This window comes from Odocoileus virginianus, chromosome 16, assembly GCF_023699985.2.
Source record: "Odocoileus virginianus isolate 20LAN1187 ecotype Illinois chromosome 16, Ovbor_1.2, whole genome shotgun sequence".
Lineage (NCBI taxonomy): Eukaryota > Metazoa > Chordata > Mammalia > Artiodactyla > Cervidae > Odocoileus > Odocoileus virginianus.
In genome coordinates this window covers 28,920,259-28,944,561 of record NC_069689.1, presented here as the reverse complement: position 1 = coordinate 28,944,561, position 24,303 = coordinate 28,920,259, and the positions used below count along the sequence as shown (strand labels likewise).

At 39.1% G+C, this 24,303-nt stretch overlaps 1 non-coding gene across 2 annotated transcripts in view; it reads right to left on the bottom strand.

Annotated features, from left to right (window-relative positions):
• Nucleotides 1–1,988: 1,988 nt before the first annotated feature.
• Nucleotides 1,989–24,303, bottom strand: part of LOC110152797 (uncharacterized) — a 109,900-nt gene continuing 87,585 nt past the window's right edge. For both annotated transcript variants that reach the window (XR_011491808.1, XR_011491807.1), the window contains 5 exons: nucleotides 21,720–21,817; nucleotides 21,266–21,557; nucleotides 9,179–9,341; nucleotides 8,206–8,344; nucleotides 1,989–2,316 (listed from right to left, as the gene is read on the bottom strand). This is a non-coding gene — a transcript (uncharacterized protein). The remainder of the gene's footprint in view (nucleotides 2,317–8,205; nucleotides 8,345–9,178; nucleotides 9,342–21,265; nucleotides 21,558–21,719; nucleotides 21,818–24,303) is intronic.

Genomic DNA, 24,303 nt, shown 5'->3' with positions numbered 1-24,303 from the left:
CATTTCAATAAGGTGAAAAACTTTGGATAAAAATTTAATGAAGTTTCCGATTGCATTTGACCACAGAGAATATTGATAAACATTCATTCCATGCAGATTATTAAATTGTATCGATTTAGAAACTCAAAGTATCAACAGCGCCATTGCCTCCAGAGGAGACCTGATTGCACTTACATGTCACATTCATAAAAAACATGGTGTACTAATTGGGAGTCTCCCGCCATCTGCACACTTGCTTCCAGGCGCACATGAAATGATCAATAGGAAAGCAGGGTCAGTCCAGGCAGACTGTGAGTGAAATTAAAATAATAAAATGTCTAAACATTTAACTGCAAATAGGAAATCTTTATACCCACCCACACCCTATTCTGTAGCATAAAGCTAAGGCACAATTATTCATATACCTCAAGTAATTTGCAGGCTCCATACAAAATCTCATTTAAAATAAGAAATTGCTATTTCTGCACATTTATTCTACCAAATGCCAGCTAATTGCTGCAATGGCCATTATAAAGAATAATTTTCGCTTAGTGAAAAAAAAAAGGAATGAAGAGAACATTTTCTGGTTTTGTTCCACTGCGAAGGCTCTATTCAGTGAATGCTGAATGCACAGCGTTTCACTGCTACATTTATTATGCTAAGAGGTCAAGTATTACACAGCATCTTGTATTACGCTTTGCATGCTAAGTATTTCACTTCACAAATTGACCCTCCGGTGTACTTACTACATAATGCTTTAAAAACCCAGCTAAAACGCAGGACAATTAGCAATACTTTCACTCCCAGTGAACAATGGGAACACCAATGTAGGTGATTGCATTTACAGTGTAGCTTTCTTCACAAAACATTTTTGACACATTAAGGTACTTTGGAATTGTGCAGTACCAGTCCTCTCTTGTGAATGGCTTTCCAGCATTTGCAGAGAGAAACAGTTACTGTATGTTAGCGCTTAATTGAAAAGAATTCAGCCACGGCCTATGAAGCACCAATTAGGGTGATATTATATCATAAAAAGCTGTAATATCCATTTTCAGACTTGTGCATCAGCCAATACAAAGTAGGACACAATTAAAAAGGTATACAGTTTAAACTCTTGAAACTGTTAAATTTAATTAGGAGTTCAGTATGGGGGGAAAAAAGTGTGGGGGTGGGGTAGAGAGAAAAGGAAGTTCTCCGCAGAGCTAGAGGGCCCACAGGCACTAGCCGCCCAGGAGGACCGCAGAAGATGGTCCTTCCTGTTTAAAACACCTTTAGTTAATACAAGGTATTTGCTTTGCCCCAGTGACTATTTCTTCAGGTCAGATGAATATTCATGCTTGTCCTCGGGAAGCGCTGCTTTCCAGTAATTCTGGTATCTGCTGGTGCCTGGGAGGGAGAGAAGGCAGAACCTGCTCTGGCCAGGGAAGTGGGAACACAGTATTGATGGGTTTCTTGCCCACACAGATCAAACACAATTAAAAGTGAGCTAAATGCATTGCTTTTCACGAAGAAATTCACAGATAATTGTGAAATAAAATGGACATGGCCAGATTGGTATAAGTGTCTTTGCAGGCTTGGCTCCGAATGTAATGTTTAAATACAGGAACCTGCATGAAATCCCACACTGAGGTGACAGCCAGCAGGTAATTATCAGTAAAACAACATTATCAAAGTTCTTGTGCATAGCATGTTTGATGGACTGGAGTGCTTCTCCTTACAAATCCCACTAATATCCATTTCAATCTGTTTTAATATGTTCACAAGTTGGGGCTTATTTTGAATTCCACTGGGTAAATGAGGACAGCACACTTTGAATTTGCATACTATACACATTTCTTTCATTTATAAAGGGTTTCCTGGGTTTTTTTTTTTTTTTTTAAAGGAAACTGCTAACATCCAGGATCCAAAAACATTCCTTCCCTATAACTAGATTGAAAATATAAAGTAGCTTGTTTATTCATTGTATTTACTCCATTTGAAGGTATATAACAGGTCTAAGAAAAATGGTCTTTATTATGTTCAAAGAAGAAAAAAGTGATTTTAATGATTTATCAGTGATCACACAATTTTCTAAGGTTTCAAGGTGTTGAAATGAAAGGTTAATTTATTATTTTTCAAGTCTGTGTTTGAAAACTGCTGGTGAAAAAGTCCTCATCTCTGATTTGGGGAGGTTTCTCTTCAATCCACAGGTCACTCCAGGCCTTTTTCAAGTTCCACCTCTATCCTGTCCAACAAATAAGCAGACCTGAAGTTGACATTTTATTGATGAGACAAGTTTGGGATGATCTAAAATCAGATATTCCACGTTCCCTTCTTTCTCAACCAACTCTGCAGGACCTTTAAAAGAACAGCAAACAGAAAAGAGGTGTCCATTAAAAATCCAAGGATGCTCCCCTTCTCAAACCCACTCTGAGTCCCAGATAATTCAGAAGACACAGTCATTACTTCGGAGCAATATCTGATATTCAGTTTTGTTTCTAATGCTTTGAATTAAATTAAAACATTAATAAAATAGTGATAGTATTGTGGAAGTCTGCAGTAAGGTTATATTAAATTGTACATGCTGGTTTTATTTTATTGGTTGTACATATAATGAGAAATATTTTTACTAGGAGATTCTGCCTTTGAAAAGTGGGTCAGTTAACAGATTCTAAAGTAGTACTGGTCTGAAGATGTCTTCTCTTTTAGTGAAAGTAGAACCAGCACATTTGATGAATGTGATTAATATGTGAGGAATTTTAAGGGATATGATAATGCTTGAGCAACTACATAGGAATTAAACACTGAATAGTCTAGATTCTAGACCTCTCTATCCAACCCAATTTCTGTGTTAGATCCCCCTTCCAAAATGAACAAGATGGGAGGTTCAGTTCATAAGTTTTAATGACAGTTCAGTAGCTTGTTGTATTAAGATTCTTTCTGAGATGACAGGAGATTTCACAAATGTTTTCCTGAGTTCATTTTCTAACTAATGGTATTTTTGAAATTCTCAGCCTCTGAGGGGGCTGAAAGAATTAAGTATCCGATGTGGTCTGGAACTGATCTGATGATGAAAATTGCTATTGAGATACTGAAAATCTTTTTTTTTTTTTTTTAATGGAAGAGAAATGTCTCTTCCTCCACTAATCAGCTCTATCAAAAAGATACAGAATGGCTTAGGTGCCTGTACCTCACTTTTGCTTTCATTGTAGTGTTTTATCTTCTTTATACCTAGAGCTCACTCTACTGCTCAAGAAACCATCAAATGTTCATTCACTATAAGTGCCCATCTATGCTATAGAAGTAGTAGAAGTAGCAGTATACCAGTTGACTTGGGGACATCTTCTGGAGGCATTGCCCAGTGAGAGGAGTATATAATATGATCCTATTTTTCAAAAAGAAAAAAAAGGCCCCTAGAAGCCCATTCATGGGAATGTATATATATATACATATTACTGTGTACCTATATATACTTACACAGGATTACATGATCATAGATTAGAAATATGCAAAGATGTAAGCCAGTTTGATAGCAAGGGTTGTGTCACAGGTAAGGGTAGCAGGAAAAGAGATGAGAAGGAAGGAGATATGAAAAGGAAAAAGAAAAAATAGTCTGCATAAAACCCAAACATTTGTGCTGTAATCCCATTCCCTAATGCAAAGATTTACATATAATGTATGCATGCATGCTAAGTCACTTCAGTCATGTCCAACTCTTTTGCCAGGCTCCTTTGTCCATGGAGGGCTTCCCAGCTAGCTCAAATGGTAAAGATTCTGCCTGCAAAGTGGGAGACCCGGGTTTGATTCCTGGGTCAGGAAGATCCCCTGGAGAAGGGCATGGCAACCCATTCCAGTATTCTTGCCCGGGTCGCAAAGAGTCAGACACGACTGAGCAACTAACACTTCACTTCTGTCCATGGGATTCTCCAGGCAAGAATACTGGAGTGGGCTGCCATGCCCTCCTCCATGGGATCTTCCCGACCTAGGGATCAAATGTATATGTACACATAATTTTTAGTTATAATAAAAATACAAAATTTGATGGTATAATTACAAATGAAACATTCCAAACTAATGGCACTGACTATGATTTAGGCTTTTAGATTGAGGGAAGTCAATCAGAAAAGTTCTCACCTAGCTCAGTCTCCAAAGTTCATTACAGTTGCTGTTAGCTAACCATTGCTTATTAATGGCTCATTTTTATTTAAGGGCTTTTTTTTTCTTTTTGGCTGTGTTGGGTCTTAGTTGCATCAAGCAGGATCTCCCGAGTTGAGGAGTGCAGGCTTAGTAGTTGTGGCACATGGGCTTAGTTGCTCTGTGGCAAGTGGGATCTTAGTTCCCCAACCAGGGATCAAACCCTCACCCCCTGCATTGCAAGGCAGATTCTTAACCACTGGACCACCAGGGAAGTCTGTTCATAATTTTATTAATGATGGTTTCACTTGTGTTTTCTTCTAACTGATAAGCCAAGGCAAAGATTTGTAGCAGAAATTGATAGACATCTGGACTGGATCTTCCACAGAAACAAAACCACTTGTTTTACAGAAAAGTAGACTCAGGGAAGCTGTGAACCTGGTTGTGGCCTAGAAATTTTACTACAACTGTTTTCCTTTAATTGTGGACGTTGTTACTCCTGCAAACCATTTTCAGCCTCTAGTCAACCATACTGCAAGCAGAGATGCCCTAAAACAATTATTTTTAAAAATTGTTAAAAAACAATTTTCAAAAATTGGAAGCTCTCATCCTTAATGCAGGTATCTGATGTCTCTCAAGGTTGCCCAACACTTCAAAGTAGTGAAGATGCCAATAAAGAAACTCATAGATTTCTAGTTTCCATCACTTGGCCCTGATTATTTGCCTAGGCTTCTACAACCAAACTGGTGAGACAGAGAGAATATGTGACAGACTAATGCCAGCTCCTCAGTGACTGGAGGCCAGTCACTTTCTCTCCCTGCAGCCTAGTGTCTCATGTGGTCGCTAACACATGACTTCAGAGAAACCTGTTCTTTTACTTAATAGCATTTATAATAACTTGTAGTTATATTCTTTCAGGTTTATTTGTTTAATCAATGGTCCTCTCCACTAAGACAAAATCTCTATACAGATAGAGACAATATACTAGTACCCCAACACCCAGCATAGTAGCTGGCACATTTGGTTAAAAATTAACTGATTTAATTGATGAGTGAATATATGAGAAAAATGATCTTAAAGTATCCCCCTTGACTTTTATAGTTTATGATTCTCTAAATGCATGAAACTGATTTTTTTAATTAGACCATAATTCCATCATTCTCCCCAAACATCATCTAGTAGATTAAATGCCTAAGTGAGCTTGGTTCTTTTCTGCACAGTTGCTCTGAAAAACAAAAAACAAAACAAACAAACAAAAAAACCTAGACCTATTCATAGTAGTCCCATATCTCTGTAGGGGGTCAGCCTACAGAGTGGAAAAGATACCATTTCTGCTAACTTTTGTTGTATCTTAGCAGAACTACAATTCCTGCAAGATAGATACTTGTTGTATGTCCTAAAAAAATGTTCCACCTTCTCTTGCTATTTTGTTTTTGGATCTTAAAATCCTAATAGTAATCAAAGCATTCCTAGAAGGAAAGGACTCATAGAAGGAAGAAGACTTAGAATTATCTAGTTCAGTGATTTGCAAGCTATATTTTAGAAGTGGAACCCTATTTTATGAAAAGAAATCGTCTGCATAAACTCAATATTTCTATGTGTTAAGGGAAGGGAGAGAAAAGGAAAGACAGAGAAGGAAGGAGGAAAAGCAGAAGGAAGGAAAAAAAGAAAGAAACGCTCTGTCCCAGTTGCTGTGAGAACAGGAACTCCTGAGCCCTGCTCCTCAAACTGCTTCCACCTCCACCTTGGGCTCCTGCTCCACCACCCTCTCTGCCCTCTCCACCTGCCCTGCTGGTCCACGGTGTCCCTTGAGGTACCATTAAGACCAGTCATTACAAATAGCTTGAAAGCCACTAGTTGGAACAAATACCTCCTTTTTTAAAATTTATTTTTAATTGGAGGATAATTGGTTTACAATCTTGTGTTGGTTTCTCCTTTTAATAAATAAGGAAACTAAGGCTTAATGGCTGTCACATTCCTTTTCAGTATTCCTAATCCTTCCTTCTAAAAGTCAACCCATTTTCTTTTTGTTTCTTGTTAGCAAGTTACTCTGTACATTTATCGCCAAGATAATTTTAATGGACTCCAGATCATCGTGGTTCAGCAGATTCTTCCTTTTAGGTAAACCACCATAATTTAATTTTACTCATATAATTTTATTTCAATGAAATGTTCAAAAATGAAAAATTTTTATATCTCACAGGCACTGCTTTCCTATTACAAAAATATAAAATTTGTTTTCAAATAAAAACAACATTGACCCTTATAATCACAAGTCTAAATTTTACTTATGTTCATTGTGAAGATACAGAGAGAATTAAAAGAAGGTATCATTTAATATTGTCAAATGAAACAAAGATCTCCTTCTCCAAATAAAGTGGATGTAGATATGGTTACTTAACAAAGCAAAAGCTACGTCTACCAAAGCACAGACATGAAGTTATCGATCTGGACTTGGCACAATGACAAACTACTCTCAAATCTTCCTCTTCCCAATTAAGGTGTCTCTCTTGAACTGATTGAAAGCTGTTTGATAAGTATACTTTTTTCAAGATGGTATGCTCGGTTGGGGGTCTTTTTATTAAACTGAAATTCCATCATTAGCTTTGACTAGTACCAGCTGCTGTATAAATTCTGTGTTGATGTAGACCTCCACTGGTATTCCAAATATTGCAGGTGAATCTCTGACTCCAAAATCCTCAATCATGCAATATGAATAATTAACATCTGATAAATGCAGAATGGAAAGAGCTCTCATTAGAAGACACTGTGCTAAGTCGCTTCAGTCCTGTCTGACTCTGCGACGCTATGGGCTATATATAGCCTGCCAGGCTCCTCTGTCCATGGGATTCTCCGGGCAAGAATACTGGAGTGGGTTGCCATGCCCTCTTCCAGGAGGAGACACTGTAGTAGGGTCTTAATCCCATCTCAGCTCCTCAGAACACTGAACTAAATAGGACTTTAGTTGTGGGCAGGGAGAGGGGTGGAAAAGGCATTTCTAAATCTCTCTGCTTCCTAATTTTGCCCTATACCTGACCAGAAATGGAAACATTAGGATACAAGATGAAAGGTTTTAGTTTTGCAGCAAATTTAAAGACAGAATCCAAGATTTAGAACGGTCCAACTAATGTTTATGTGAGCATTCTAATTCCTGACCAATTCCAAAGAAGTTAGAGCTCATACCAGCCATAATTGTTTACCCTTCTAAATAGTTTAGTTTGTCATTATTTTAACACAAAAGCAAAACTTCCCCATTGATGAATCTAATAATATATTTATGAGATCAATGGTAATAAGGCAGGACAGAAGAATTTTAGGAAAGTTCTTTGCAATGATAAAATTATAAAAAACATCTACTTTATATATGAGGTGTGCCTAGTGAGACTTTTCCTAAATATAGTTGGTATGTTCAGGAGATAAGTTTTAAGTCATGATAAACTTGAATCTGTGAAATAATAAAATATATTAAAATGAAACATGCCATGATAGTACAGTGGTAGACAGTGGACTGTTCTGGAGCTCAATGTCTGAGCCTCAGTTTCCTCATCAGTAAAATGGGAATAATATCAGTATCAGCCTTATGGGGCTTCCCTGGCAGCTCAGATGGTAAAGAATCAGCCTGCAATGCAGGAGACCCGGGTTCAATCCCTTTGTTGGGAAGATCCTCTGGAGAAGGGAATGGCAACCCACTCCAGTGTTCTTGCCTGGAGAATCCCATGAACAGAGGAGCCTCGTGGGCTACAGTCCATGGGGTTGCAAAGAGTTGGACACGACTGAGTGACTAAGCGTGCACACACACACACACACACAGGCTCGTGAGGTTACTTTAAGCACTGAGAGAGGACCTGTGTGGTAGTTAGCGTAGCACCGTGTATTCATGATTATGTAATTCATGCACAGGAAACATAACTAATAAAACAAAGTTGAAAAAAGTTTAAATCTAACATGGATGGACAAACAAAAAAATGTTAAGTACCAATCCATAATTTGTGTTTTACTAGCTGATCATTCTGAGATAGTAGACTGTAAAATAAATTGCATTAGTATTATCCACAAAACACCTGCCACAACTTGTAACTCCCCTTCAGTGGATGAGTATTTGATGATAATTACCTCTTATTAGTCAGTAGTAAGGATGACCGCATACCCAGATAATCAAAAAACTCCTTTTCAGACCATAGGTTCATATTAACTTGAAGCCAATATAGAGAAGAAAAAAGTTCTTTCTGATTTACTTCTACTACACTTGTAGCTGAAACACAGTAAAAACAGATATACATTAGACTCAGGAATAGCAAGAAGACTAGGTAAAAGGATTTGCTGTTCCACGGGAAGAGAATCTGCTCAAACATGAAGCCAGTACGTTTCTTTCAGTGAATATTCTTATTAGCAACACCTCGGCTTCTGACGACCGCCTTATCTGTGGACCATCTCTGGACTTGGCACAGACAGTGAGACAAGGAGGGGTCTTGCTTTTCCCTCTCCTTGGGCCTGTTCTGGGTAAATGGAGTATTACCTTTCGTGCCCGTGATAATATGATAATATGTTCATCCACATGTGTCATCAGATCTCTTCAGGATTAAGTTATAGCCTGTCTCCTGTCATGGCCAAGAATGGAAGGGCCAAAACCATTAAATGAATAATAGTAAGCACTCACTGGAGTTTCCCAAGGGGCGCTAGTGGTAAAGATCAGCCTGTCAATGCAGGAAATGCAGAAGACACAGATTTGATCCCTGGGTCTGGGAGACCCCCTGGAGGAGGAAATGGCAACCTACTCTAGTATTCCTGCAGGAGAATCCCATGGACAGAGAAACCTGGCAGGCTTCAGTCCATGGCAAGCTTTTCTGTCTATGGGATCACAAAGAGTCAGACAGGACTGAACGTCTGAGCATGATCACTTCAAACACTCACTAAATGTGTTTTGTTACTATCAGTGTTATCTTTATCTTCGGCAGGAATGAGGCAGACCAGCAAGGATTTGTTCTTAGAACCAAGAATGGGCTCTCTCATGTCAAGGAGGCGGGCGATCATAGGATACCTGCAGTGGAGGGTGGTAGGTGAAGGTCTGGTCCCGTGAACACAGTACCTGCAGTTGATGATGACAGACAGGCAGCAGATGGTGTCTGGGAGGGCTGCTAGCCACAGTCAGGGCCTGTGCTTTCCAAACACAACTCCAGGGAGACAGGAGATCCGGGAGTGCCACTCATCACCTCTGATGATAAAGGGCAGGATTAGTCTGAGACCTGAGGCTGGGAGACAGGAAAGTGACATGGGAAAGGTGGGTCAAGAGGGAAAAGGGGGAAGAATTAAAGAACCAAGAAGGGGGTTACAGTGCATTTCTGAGGGCAGCCGCTTGGTATTATGAACTAGAAGAGAGGAGGAAGTAGGTTATAATAGAGACTTTTAGAAGGAATGAGCAGGCTACACGTTTGGTCCAGGTGAACACTGGATGTCCCAGCTGGTCCCCACTGATCTCTTCTCCCTTCAGTCTATATAATAAATGTTAATTCGGTCCTGAACCTTTAAATGTGATTGCCCTAAACTCATTGAAGTTTCATCCATGTTGTAGTTTTAACAGTCTTGGTAAATCTTAAGCATGCATGCCAACACTGGTATTTCTCTCTTAGATTATAAACTTTTAGAATATAGGGATCAAATCTATATAGTTCTCTCTGAATAGTGACTATGTGAAAGCCTTTGACTGTGTGGATCACAACAAACTGTGGAAAATTCTTAAAGCAATGGGAATACCAGACCACCTTAATCTGTCTCCCGAGAAACCTGTATGTGGGTCAAGAATCAACAGTTAGAACCAGACATGGAACAATTTGGACTGGTTCCAAATTGGGAAAGGAGTACCTCAAGGCTTTATATTGTCTCCCTGTTTATTTAACTCACTTGCAGAGTACATCATGCACCATGCCAGACTGGATCAATCACAAGCTGGAATCAAGATTGCTCAGAGAAGTATCAACAACCTCAGATATGCAAGTGATACCACTCTAATAGCAGAAAGTGAAGTGGAACTAAAGAGCCTCTTGATAAGGGTGAAAGAGGAGAGTGAAAAAGCTGGTTTGAAACTCAACACTAAAAAAAAAAAACTAAGATCATGGCCTTTGGTTCCGTCACTTCATGGCAAACAGAAAGGGAAAATGTGGAAGCAGTGACAGGTTTTCTTTTCCTGGGCTCCAAAATCACTGTGGATGGTGACTGCAGCCATGAAATTAAAAGATGCTCGTTCCTTAGAAGAAAATCTATGACAAACCTAGACAGCATATTCAAAAGCAGAAATATCACTTTGCCAACAAAGGTCCATCTAGTCAAAGCTATGGTTTTTCCAGTAGTCATATACAGATGTGAGCCAGACCATAAAGAAGGCTGAATGCCAAAGAATTGATGCTTTCAAACTATGATGCTAGAGAAGACTCTTGAGAGTCCCTTGGAGAGCAAAGAGATTAAACCAGTCAATCCTAAAGGAAATCAACCTTGAATATTCATTGGAAGGACTGATACTGAAGCCAAAGTTCCAATACTTTGACTACCTGACGAGAAAAGCTAACTCATTGGAAAAGACCCTGATGCTAGGAAAGTTGGAAGGCTAAAGGAGAAGAGGGTGGCAGAAGATGAGATGATTAGATAGCATCACTGAATCAATGGACATGAATTTGAGCAAACTCTGGGAGATAGTGAAGAACCAGGAAGACTGGCATGCCGCAATCCATGAGGTCGCAGAGAGTCAGACATGACATAGCAACTGAACAACAACCGAACAGCAAACAACCGAACAGTGTATAACATTACAAACAAATAGATGATTAGTATTGTAAATATAAGGAAGAGGATGCTACTTACAAAATATAAAAGATGAATGAGTCAAAAAGCCCCCCCACTTTGGTGAAAAGTTAGTACTGTACTGATGAAAAAACAGCCATATCACTTTCAATCCTTAATATGAAACTAGTTTTTCTTATTCCTCTAAAAATGTTTAATGTTGTAGTCTCACTTCTAGAAGCCTGGTGTAGGGAAATAATCAGCAACAGGAACAAAGATTTGCTTGGAAACACAGGAGCACCTAGATGCCTAACAATGGAAAAATGGCCAAGTGAAGTTTGGTATATCTGTAAGGTAGAACTATCTAGCAGTTATCAAAAATCATAGTTAAAACAGTAACATTAAAACAGCAAATGAAAAGAATATATACAATATGTTTTCAACTGTATTTTTCCAAAAGCATAGAATTATTGGAAAGAAATATACCAAAATGCTTTAAAATTCAAAAAAGTAGGAGACAGAGAGGAGGTGATATCAAAGAAATGGTGTGAGGGTGAGCAGTGAGGAAAGAGGCATCAGGTAAAGGGAAAGTATGACTTTAAACACCTACTGTGTGCTGATTCAACTTTAGGGTCACATGTCTAGCTATTCAGTGGACACTCCCAGCTTCTTCCAACCTCAAATTCAGTATGCCCCAAACTGAACTCATCTTCCCCCCAAAACTACCCTAGTTTCATGTCTATGTTGGTAACTGGGACCACCAGCAAAGCCAGAAATTTTTGAGATTTTTGACATTTTTTTTTTTGGTCAGTGCTGCTCAGCTTATGGGATCGTAGTTCCCCAACCAGGAATGGAACCCAGGCCCACTGCAGCGGAAGCATGGAGTGCTAACCACTGGATGGCCAAGGAATTTCCTGGGCTTTAGCCAGCCTTTCCTCTCTCCCTCACCCACAAGGCACTCTCCTTGCGCTCTGTGGCACTACAGTCAACTGAGAACCTAGCGTCACTCACCTATACGCCCATTCCCCCATTTTCCCACCACCGTCTCTAATCTGTCCTTTGAAATACAGTCCAAGGGATCTTTCTGATGTGCAAGTCTAATTATGTCAGCCCTTCCTTTAAGACTTTTTCCATAGATTGCTACTTTGCCTAAAATAAAGTCTACACTTCTTAATGCGGCTTGCAAGATCCTCTTCATTTTCAACACGCCCCTTTTGCACACCACGGCACAGTGACACTTCCTGCTCTTCCCACCCTATAGGTACTCTTCTCTCTCTGGCTGTTTGAGGGGCTTGAAACACCATCTCCTAGCTTTCTGGTTAGACTGTTTCAAACCTTTAGATCTCAGCTTATAACCACTTACCCAAGCTCAGGTTAATAACTTTCTTACGTTTGAGCTGTTCTCCATGGGTCTGCAGTGTCTGGCAAAATCTGGCATACAATGTGTTCTATCTTTGTGGGGCTAATTCACATCACCAAGAAGTTAATTAATTTCTCCAAGGACACATAGCTAGTAAATGGTGAGTCACAATTTAAGCCTAAGTCTTCTCTTATAGCACACCAAGCAGAAAATGGGGCCTCTTGGGGGGTGAATTTAGACAGCAACCACTCTAGAGTTGATACTGAGGAGGGCTCACCATGGGCCTGCCCAGTGCTGTTCTAAACCCTTTCCAAGTATTACCTCATTTAATCCTCCAACAACCCTACAAGATAAATACAACTATTAGCCCAGAAATTCTGGAGGGGGAGACAGAGTTGCCTAATCCCAGTCAAAGAATCAGAGAGAACCAGAGGAAGGCTCTTAGTCCAGGAGTACTCTAGTCAAATGCCAGGAAGTAACCATCATTTTATCACTTTAGTATTAATAACAAGTTTTAGGACTGATTTTAGAGAAAAGCAAGTTAGGTAAGATGACCAAAATGGAACCTTCTCTAGAGTTTGCCATCCTATTACACATATCATGTATCCATATTACACACATATCCATACACATATCCATATTACACACACATGGACATGCATGTGTTGGGTTGTGTCTCACATGTGCTTGGTTCTAATGCTTGTGGAAGATGCCATTGTTATGCTTTTTGGTTCTTTTGAATACAGCAGCATCTTACAGGTACAACCACATCTACTGTACACTGGAGGGCAGAGTTCGGGATATTTGTCTTCTTTTTGCTTATCCATATTCTCTAGTTTTCTATAACACATATATATTGGTTACAGAGTAATAAATGAAGCAAAATTAAACAAGGATAAATATCCTCCAATTAGAGTTGGTACCCAGAGCTCTGAGGGCTCAGTCCTTCCAAAACCTTCACCTTCCTTGAGCATAGGATGGAAATGCTAAAAAAGAATCAGAGGACCTCTGGCACAATTTCCCTCTTTTGCATTCTCTGCTTTATCACTGAGCAAATGGATAGACTCAATACCTCATAAAAGCTTTCTCTGCGCATCAAAAACTTCAAGCTATAATGTTAAATAGTAACAACAATAATAATGTGTCTGAGGCTTGTACAAAATAAATAGATTGGTTGTTGAGTGACTATTCACCCAAAATAAAAGGCTTTACACAAAATGCTTCTCAGAATGTCACTCTATTTTCCATTTCTTCCATGTAATCCTAAGTAAATTATACTGTAAAAATCATATTTTCACTATATACAAAAATAAATGAAAAATGGATATATAGACCTAAATATAAGACCTGAAACCATAAAACTCTTAGATGAGAACATAGGTAGAACACTCTTTGACATAAATCATAGCAATATTTTTTGTTTATATCTCCTCAGTGAAAGGAAACAAAGGTAAAAATAAACAAATGGGACTTAATTAAACCTAAAAGCTTTTGCACATCACAGAATAAAAAGACAACCTACAGAATGAGAGAAAATATTTGCAAGTGATATGACAGACAAGAGGTTGACAACCAAAATATACAAACAGCTCCTATAGCTCAATATTTTTAAAAAATTTAAAAATGGGCAGACCTGAATAGACATTTCTCCAAAGACATACAGATGGCCAACAGGCACATGAAAAGATGCTCAAGATTGCTAATTATTAGAGAAACACAAATCAAAACAAAAATAAGATATAATCTCACACCTGTGAAAATAGCTATCATCAAAAAAATTTACACATAACAAATGTTAGACAGGATGTGGAAAAAAGGGAACCCTCCTAACATTGTTGGTGGAGATGTAAATTCGTGCAACTACTATGGAAAACAGTACAAAGGTTCCTCAAAAAAGTAAAAATAGAACTACCACATGATCCAGCAAATCCACTTCTGGGTATATATCTGGAAAAAATGAAAACTCTGCTGCTGCTGCTGTTGGAAAAAATACATGCACCCCAATATTCATAGCAGCACTATCTACAATAACCAAGACAAGGAAGCACCCCAGATGCCCCTCAACAAATGAATGGATAAAGAAGATGTGGTGTGTATGTCTGTCATAGAACATTACTCAGCCATAAAAAAGAATGAAATTCTGCCATTTGCAACAACATGGATGGACCTTAGTGAAAGGAGTGCTTAGTTAAATGAGTTAGATAAAGACAAATACTGTATAATATCATTTACATGTGAAATCTAAAAAATACTACAAATCAATGTATAATAAATGCAAAACAGAATCAGACTCACAGATATAGAAAACTAATGGTTACCACAGAGGAGAGGAAGCGGGGAGGGGCAAAATAGAAGTATGGGATTAAGAGATAGAAACTATACAAACTACTATGTACAAAACAGATGAGCAATAAGGATATAATATATAGCACAGAAAATTGTAGCTATTAAATTTAAATGGAGTAAAATCTGTTTTAAGACTGAATCACTATGCTATACATCTGAAACTAATATAACATTGTAAAGCAACTATACTTCAATGTTTAAAAGTTTTATTCTTACACACAAAAGCTTTTAGTAAGCTTTCTTCTAAAAGCATATGGAATTGGGTTTTTTTGTTTATTTCTTTCTTGACTCAACCCATATACAAACAATACTCTTGTGTATAATAATCTTGTGAACCAAGTAGGTATTACAATTTTTAGGGTCTGAATTAAAATCTCTTTAGAACTTCCCTGGTGGTGCAGTGGATAAGAATCTGCCTGCCAATGCAAGGGACGCAGGTTCCATCCCTGGTCCGGGAAGATGTCACGTTTCGCGGAACAAGTAAGCCAGCGCGCAACAACTACTGAGCCTGTGCCCCAGGGCCACTGAGCCACAACTGAAGCCCACTCGCCCAGGGCCCATGAGTCACGACTGTCGAGCCCGTGTGCTACAGCTGCTGAAGCCCGCGCGCCTGGAGCCTGTGCGTTAAAGCAGAGAAGCCTCCGCAGGGAGAAGCCCATGCACCAGAAAGAGCAACTCCTCGCTCGCCACAACTAGAGAAAACCGCCCCCAAAAGCAACAAAGACCAGCAGCAGCCAAAAATACATACATAAATAAATACTTTTAAGTCTAAAAAAATTAAGTATCTCTTTAACAAACGACTTCCTGCAACGTCTCTTTATGTCTTGGCCATCATCGTCTTCGTCATCATCATCACTGCAAACATCTAGATTGAGCTTGAGGTTTACACATCATTTCTATACAGGTCTCTCTCTCCGTATTTGTCCCACCAAGCCCTCTTTGTTACTGAGGAAGAAGCTGAGGTTCACGGAGGCCGAAGCACTTGCTTAAAGTACACAGCTGCTGCAAGCACAGAGCCAGACCTCAACCTCAAATCTGACAGCTCTACATTTGTTGTTCTTTATTCTACCATACTGCTGTTCATTTCCTTACCATAACATGCTGTTCATGTTACTGGTGGTGGCCTTCGGCTCGACCTAAAAATTTTAAATTAAACCTTTGAGAAGCTGCCTTTATCACAATCCCTAGAGACCAACCCAGGCATACAAGCTTTGTCAGAAAAAAACCCTCCTATCTTATTTCATATTTGTCCACCCTTTTAAATCTAGCACTAAACCTTGAGGACAGGCCTTTGAAAATTCAAAATTGGCAGAGAGAGACAGAAAGAAGAAAGTAGGTTTTAGCGAGTTTTCTCTGTATTACAACTGATGGGAAGGCAACTTTTGTCTCTCTCCAAACACTAACATTTAAAAAGTTCTTTGAAAACAAGCAGTATGAACAAAATGCTTTTTTGGGAAGAGGCTAATACAGTCATGGCTGACTCTTTGTGACCCCATGGACTGTAGCCTGCCAGGTTCCCCTATACAGGGAATATTCCAGGCAAGAATACTGAAGCAGGTTGATATTCCCTTCATCCGGGGAACTTCCCGACCCAAGGATTGAACCCAGGTCTCCTGCATTGGAGGCAGATTCTTTAGCATCTGGGCCACCAGGGAAGCCCTTAGGGAAAGGCAAGCTTAGGCAATAGAGGGTAAGGCAATACACAATAGAAGAACCAGACTATGGTGCTAGAGGGAAATTCCGGCTTTGGGGGTTTCAAATGTGTGAAGCATCTTGCCTGAAGAATAAGCACAGAAGAGCTACAGCGTATGACTGCCTAAGCATGTTGCATGCAATGTTTGGGGCATATTTATACTAAAAACTATTCAGTGTTTACATGAAATTAAATGTAACTGGGCACCCTGTATTTATCTAACCACCCTACCCAGAGGCTGGCCCCCAAGGCAGCCTTGAGCCAGGTACAGAACATGCTTGTTTGGAGACATTCCTGATAAGCCAAGAGCTAGGGCTCAGCTGACATGAGACATCTAAATTAAGTCCTTTGTTGTATATGTATGTCTATTTCATGTGTTTTATCATCCTCTTGGACCTTTTGTCTTTGACTGAAAGTCTCTATAAACTGTGCCTGAATACCATGGCGTTAACCACAAGCCTCCTGAAGTATTTTTATGTTGTGTGAAATAAATGCCCATATACTTAGGAGTTAAAGTAAGAAATACTAGCCACAATATTTAGTTAAAATTACAAAGGGAGTATAAATTAAGCCATCATTTTGTTAAAGTGTATATTGTAAGTCTTATTTAATTTCCCCATGTTCTTAGATGTGTGTTTGTATAACTGTTGTGTCAAGACTTTCACTGATAAAGTATTTCAATTAGCTGGTAAAAGAATACATTTAAGGAGTTACAACTGATGTACATTTGGGCTAAATGCCTATAATCAGAGTTGTTTCTCACCTGAGTTGCTCTTACTGATGCTATGTTAACAAGTGGCCCTGATTGCTGGCAATAGCTCGCTTAACATGTTCATGTTTGCATGGTAATCACATAAAAATAGTGACTCACTAGCACTTGCAAAAAGAACCTGATACTAGGTTTAGGCTGAATAAGTTATAAGGCTACTTTGTCATCTCTGGAAGCCTTGTTCCCAAGTCACCAGGATTTTAACACAGGACTGATTTTGAGACCAATTGAGAGATGAAATGATATGGGGTGGGCAGAGGGGCACGGAAGTAAACTGGTGAATTGAAGGTGCTGAGTCACCTGCTTTCACGCTCACCCACCCCCATGTTTCCAGCCACTTGCCACTGCTCCCTGGGTAGTCAGGGCTTATCACTTGGGTGTAATCTTATAGACAAAAACGGCGGAAATAAACCGAAAAGGCAGGAAGCATGGCAGCTGTGTAGTAGTAGTCGTCACTGACATCGCAGTGAGTAAATTCAGGGCAGACACGTACAAGGAAGTAAAATCTCCTTCATCCACCAGCAGTCTTTTCTGTCCCTGGGTAGTTTGTGTGATGATTATATCACTCTTCAACAATCTCCTACCACTGTCTTATAATCATGAAATTATCATCAACACTTTTTTCCTCACAAGTTATTTATTCTCTACCTCATTTTTTCATAACCTTATAATCTCAGTTCACAGAAATGACCAAAGAATTCTCAAGATCTAATTCTATCCCGCTGCTGCTGCTAAGTCGCTTCAGTCGTGTCCGACTCTGTGCGACCCCATAGACGGCAGCCCACCAGGCTCCCCCGTCCCTGGGATTCTCCAGGCAAGAACACTGAATCACCTTAATGTGGTATTATGGGAAATTTAGGGAGCACATGGTTGTCAAAGAAAAGTAGCATTTCTGTGGCAAGGCAAGTAATCTCTCTTCTTTGCAACTCAGCATAAGACCTGCATGAAAAATTAAAGAAGAAATGTTCACATGTCTCAATTTCATGACTTCAGCAGGTCAACTCAAGGTATGGGCAAATTATGCCTTTCTGACAAAACCATCACGGGAAACCTGAAATGGCCACTCTGAACAGCCTGGCCTATAGGAAGTTTAAAGAATGAAATCTACCCCATGTCTTAGATATGTTCCATGTTTATAAGCAATTTCATCGCTGAGAACTTTGTAGAGAATGAAGTTCTTCCTCCTAGCTCTGCTGAATATAACTTCCTTGGGATAGTGGGTCTAACAATACAGTAAGAAAAAGTCATTGGTCTCTAAAAAGGCTACTTTCTCTTGCTCAGGGTCTCCTTGTCTAGTCCCATGTAATGATCTTTATCCCAAATCAAAGTAGCTAAGCACTCCCATGTACCTCCAGAGCATGCAGAGCTTTGAGAGGGGGAATTTCATCTTATAATGTAAATATACTTAATATAATTTTGAACAGACAATACATTCACATTGTACAAAAGTTAAAATGACATAAAAAGGCATGCATTGAGAAGCTGTGCTTCACCCCTTTTTCCCATCCACCCTACTAATTCCTGATGCCCCCTAGAGGTAAGCGTGTGCATTAGTTTCTTTGGGAGTCTTTAAATATTTTTATGCATATTCAAGCAGACATTATTAATTCTCCTGTATTTCCTAGCTCATTTTCCTATATTTCATATACAAAAAGCATCACATGCTATACATATTCTGCAGTTTGCTTCTTTCATAAAGAAATACACCCCGGAGATCACTTCCTATCAATAGATAGTGAGCATTTATTAAAACTCCATAAAGCGTCCTTGTCAGCAGACACTCAAAATGTTCCTAACTCTTACCATCACAAACAATGCTTCAGTGAACAACTGGTTTATGTGTCCTTTCATACACATACAGATATATCTGTAGGATACATTTCCAGAAGTGGGACTTCATAGAACTTTTATTAAATACCTCCATCTTACTTATCAAAGAGTAGTCTGTACTTCAGTTTGTGCTCTCTTCACTATTTTATCAGCTTTTGGAAGGCATGAGCTGTGTTTCATTCGTCTTTGTATCCACAGCCCCTACACAGCACCTAGCATGCTAATGCAGAATACAAACTAAACTTCCTCATGTAACTATATCCGTAAGAACGTTAAAGCAACCCTCAACTTAAAAGGCTGAAATCAAGGGTGTAAATTAAGAGGCACTTCCAAGTTTCTATTTAAGGATAAAAATGGGACTTACAAGATGCCAGGCCAGATGAAAATACTGAATAAGGAGTAGAAGTTTCAAGGATGAGAATGTGTCTTCAAATCCAGTGACTGGGACATGTCACATAAGTGTTCTGGGCTATTTGAACACAGAGAAACTGAATAGTAAATGGAGAGGATGCCTGGAGGACCACTGCCTGCTGAAGACCAGCCACGAGTGACTAAGACCAGCCCTAACTTAAAAGCCCAGCCTAAGATGCAAAAAAAAAAAAAAAAAAAAAGTTAAGTACACAGCTGGCTAAGAACCTGAGCAGATAAAGCAACTATACTCCAATAAAAATTAATTAAAAAAGAATCTGAACAGAAAGAAAAGCTGCATTACGGTGTGTGTGTGTGTGTGTGTGTGTGTGTGTGTGTGTGTGTGTGTGTTATGATTCTTATTCTCCTCCATCTCCATTCTCAATATAGCCTGTGTGAATGACTCCTGATCCTGCTCTGTGACCCACCCACATTTGTCAGGAAGACTGCCAGCAAGTTGGGGTGAAAGCTCAGATCTGATCCTAATGATGGCAGCTGTACCTGCCAGCTCATTCCCTCACCATCCCAGGGCTGCCCCGGCCCAGCCATCGCTGCTACCGCAGCACACAGCCCACAGGAATGTTCTCTTTCTCCACCAGGCCTTCACGTACCATCGCGGCTGCCACTGAGCTATGTAGAAGAGCCACGCTTGAAGAGACAGGATGGCAGGCGAATGTGCCACACACAGAACTCCCCTCAGCCCTTGTCAAAACACCTGCCTCTCAACAGTGAGTGAAAAGTAAGTTGAAAGACCCTCTTTGGTTGTAGCAATAATGTGACAATATCATTCAAAAATTGTAAATGTGTTTTTATCTAGCACTTTCACATCAAGAAATTAATTCTACCAAAATTTATGGAAGTTCACAAAATACACATATGTTTGCTAAACTATTATTTGAGAAAGCAAAAAGTCTAAAAGAAAGCACTCTAAATAAGCACCAATATGGGTACATTAGATCCATAATATCATATTACCTGATATCCTGTGCAACTGCTAGGAGAATGGGGTAGACCCACATATAGGGCAACATGCAGCCAAAATACATTGCTAAGTGAATAAAAGGAAGTTCAGAAGAGTAAATATATTGTATGATGTTACTTGAGATTTAAAAGAAGATACACTTGCTTGTAAATGTCTGTTAGAGGCCTCCCCGGTGGCTCGGTAGTAAAGAGTCTGCCTGCCAATGCAGGAGACACGGGTTCGATCCCTGGCCAGGGAACTGAGATTCCCACATGCTGCCGAGCAACTAAGCCCATGAGCTGCAACAATTGAGCCTGTGATCTAGAGCCCCGGCACCACAACTAATTTGAACCCACATGGGCAACTGCTGAACCCCATTTGCCCTGGAGCCTGAACTCCGCAACAAGAGAAGCCACGGCAACGAGAAGGCCATGCACCATAGCTGAGAGTAGTCCCCGCTCTCCACAACAGAAAAAAGCCCGAACAGCAACAGAGACCCAGCGTGGCCACAAATAAATAAATAAAATTATTGCTGTAAAGTGTCTGTTAATGTATATGAGAGGGAGTTTCTTGGAGGTCCAGTGGTTAGGATTCAGTGCTTTCACTGCAAGGATTGAAGGGGCTAGGGGAAAAGAAAGGAATATTTTAAAACTTTATATCCTGTTTGTATTGTTTTCATAAGCAAAAAGTTCACTCACAACCAATCTATTATTTCTTAGGTTGCTATGGTATATAGATTTTATGGGGTTTAGCGATCATTTTTGAAATTTTGGTCATAGTGAACAATGACCACTTAAAAAAATCCTCCAGAAGAGTTCTGTGTGGCTGAGGGAAAAGTTATGGTTGATCTCAGTTGAGGCTCACAGGCACAACTACAACTTTATGGACGTACACTCAAAATCCAGGTCATACAGAGAGGTTAGTGAAATTTCCCATGGTTTCAAAAATCCAAGTGTTGAGCTTTCAGATTGTTGATGAGATTAGCAGTAATTTTAATATCACTCGACTACCCCCAAACTTAGAACTGACACTTACCTACACGCGTCTTTCAAAAGATGCATTTTAGCTTTTACATTGTGTTTGCAACGAGATTTCCCATGAAGTTAACTTTAAAAATTATGGGGAAAAAAATTGATCACGTTTTACAAAATCAGGGAGAAGTGAAGAAGAAAAGATGCTCCCATATTATGCAAGTGTCCTGTTGCTAAAGAAGAAACTGCTCAAGGCAGACACACACCAAGTGGTAGGTTCTGAGATTTGGTTTTTCAAATCCTGATCAGTGGAGCCATTCAATCAGTTTCTGCGTCTGATCCTGAAGAAAGAAAACCTGAGATGAAGCAAGAAAAAGAGAAAATGTCAAAGCAAGAAAAAAAATTGACAGTACGACTGGCAACAGACCCAAATATAGGTTCCCTTGGGGCAAGGCTTTAATCAAGAAGCTTGAAAGTAGCAACATTTCATTTGAAATATCAATTTCCAGGTAACCTACCTTTTCCAAGATTTTCTGTAGCTAAGATGATGACATCTTTGGTTACTAATCTAACCAAGTTTTCCCGTGTCAAAAGTTTTATCAATTAGTCTTTCTCTCTGCAATACAGAAAAAGGAAGTTGTAGGGTATACAACAATAATTTAAATGCTTTATATGACTCTTCTTTTCTCTGGAACAGCATTTTGTGTTTGCAAATGTTCCTACCTCTCTTGGTACTAACATGGTAGGACTATACTAGAAGGTAAATAAGACAGACAAACCAAGCAAACAGACAATTCATCTTACTGTGATTATAACCAGGTCTAGTTTATGGAAGTAATGCAAGCCTAAAATTCATAAACAATCTTAATAGATCTTTAGAACTAAAGCATACTTTTGAGGTTAGCCCCAAAACTAGCCCCAAATCTTCCCTCATAGCTCAGTTGGTAAAGAATCTCCCTGCAATGCAGGAGACTAGGGGTTCGATTCCTGGGTCAGGAAAATCCCCTGGAGAAGGAAATGGCAACCTACTCTAGTATTCTTGCCTGGAGAATCCCATGGACAGAGGAGCCTGGCAGGTTACAGTCCATGGGATCACAAGGGTTGGACACAACTTAGTGACTAAACCACCACCACCTAAACTTTTGAGAACTTTCATTTTACAACTGAATGCTAAAGAACAATAATAACCTTTGAGATTAAAAAAAAAAAAAACAAAACAAAACAAGAGAGAGGCTGAAAGATCAGCAACTCAGGAAGGAATAATAGAAATTAAGAGAGATAATCAAAATAGCAAATATATCAATAATTGTACCTTTGTTTGCCTAATTCACTTATTACGAAGCAATTGTGTATGTATCCTCAGTCACTCAGTCATGTCTGACTCTTTGCAACACCATAGACTGTAGCCTGCCAGGCTCCTCTGTCCATGGGATTTTCCAGGCAAGAACACTAGAGTGGGTTGCCATTTCCTACTCCAAGGGGTCTTCCCGACCCAACCAAGCAAATAATCTTCAATTATAAAAATGAGTGTAACTATTTGAGAAATGTTTACTTCCACAAAGTAGGTTCTAAGCATGTTTGGTAATTTAATTTTAAATATATGTTATTGTATTTTGGGGTCTTAAGGCACTGGCCTCCAATATTTAGATCAAGGAATCTAGAAATAAATTATCTTGATAACTAATATTAAGTTATCCAAGGTACATTGCTCAAATTATTAGAAAGGTATGACTGAAAGTGTATCTTTGAACTCAATTATCCAGATAACTTGCACATAAATATCCAACCAAAATCCACAGAGTTGGGATACCTGTATATTCTGTATACACCTGTTTTGATATACAATGTTTTTTCCTTTGAACCACTAATCAAGTTTATTATGTGCAATTTCTATAATACAAGTCTATTTGCCCCAATGTCTTAGTATCATAGGACCCTCTCATCAGAATATTGGTTAGATTCCCTAGTGTGAATCACTTATCCAGTTGCTTGCCTGATTATTCACGTGTTTTTGAGATTTGTGAAATGCAGCAGATAAACAGGTTTATGCTGTGTGCAGCTTGGAGGGCAGCCAATGTCTGCCTGACTATCCAGTGTATTGACTCTCCTGCCTCAAATCTCTCTCATACAGAGAAGCTGTATTTTAAGTCTAAAATCAGTGTAGAATGCAATCCAGGAATGTCACTGCAGAAAACAGCAGGTGTTCACCCACTCATTTGCGGTGATTCTTGCAGAGAAGAAAGTGAATCAATGATTCACCAATGGACAAAGAAATGTCACAGTGAATATTTGGAATAGAAGTCAAATGCGGTAAAAGAACATTCTCATCTAAAAATGTGCTCTTATTTTAGAAAGGAAAACCTCCCACAAGAAAATCAGGAATTCTGCTGAAGTGCTCTGATTGTACCTGCAGTAAGCAATAGCTCCCTTCTCCCTGCTTCTCCTGTTTTATTGCTTTTGTGCTGTACTTCTAAAATAAATATCAATAAATCATTGCAGTTAGATACTCTAATATAGACAGAAATGTACTTGACTCCCTACAGTCATTACAATTGGAGGGGACTCTGATTAGGATGCTTTACTTAATTAAGTGATATCGTCTAAAGAGAGTTCTTCCCTCCATTTTCTGTTTAACAGTCTTATAAAACACCAACAGAGGAAATTCATTCTGTTGTTTGCTTTCCTTATTGTAAATGGTTTCTTCTCATTCATAGTTTACAGAAGATGTTGTGTTAATGAAACGGCTAATAAGCCAAAGGCTGTGGTTCAGCTACACACAGAGCCTTGTTCAAAGCCGCCCAAGGCACACTAGACTTGAGAACATTTTCTCTCTCAGCCCTAGAAATGTATTTTAAAATTTATTTTTACAGCGTCTGTAACCTAAAATTAAGATGATTCCAAAGAACATTTTTTCCTGAGAAATCACACTTCATCTGGTCTATACAGGGTTCAGCAGAGACCTTCAAAATCTGTTTCTTAGGAAAAATAGAAAAAAGATGGGCAAAGAATAAGCAGTCCTTATGTATAAGATGCTATTTGTGAGGCACTTTAATTTTACTGAAAGAAGTCATTAAATTTGGATTGCCAATACAAATATGATTA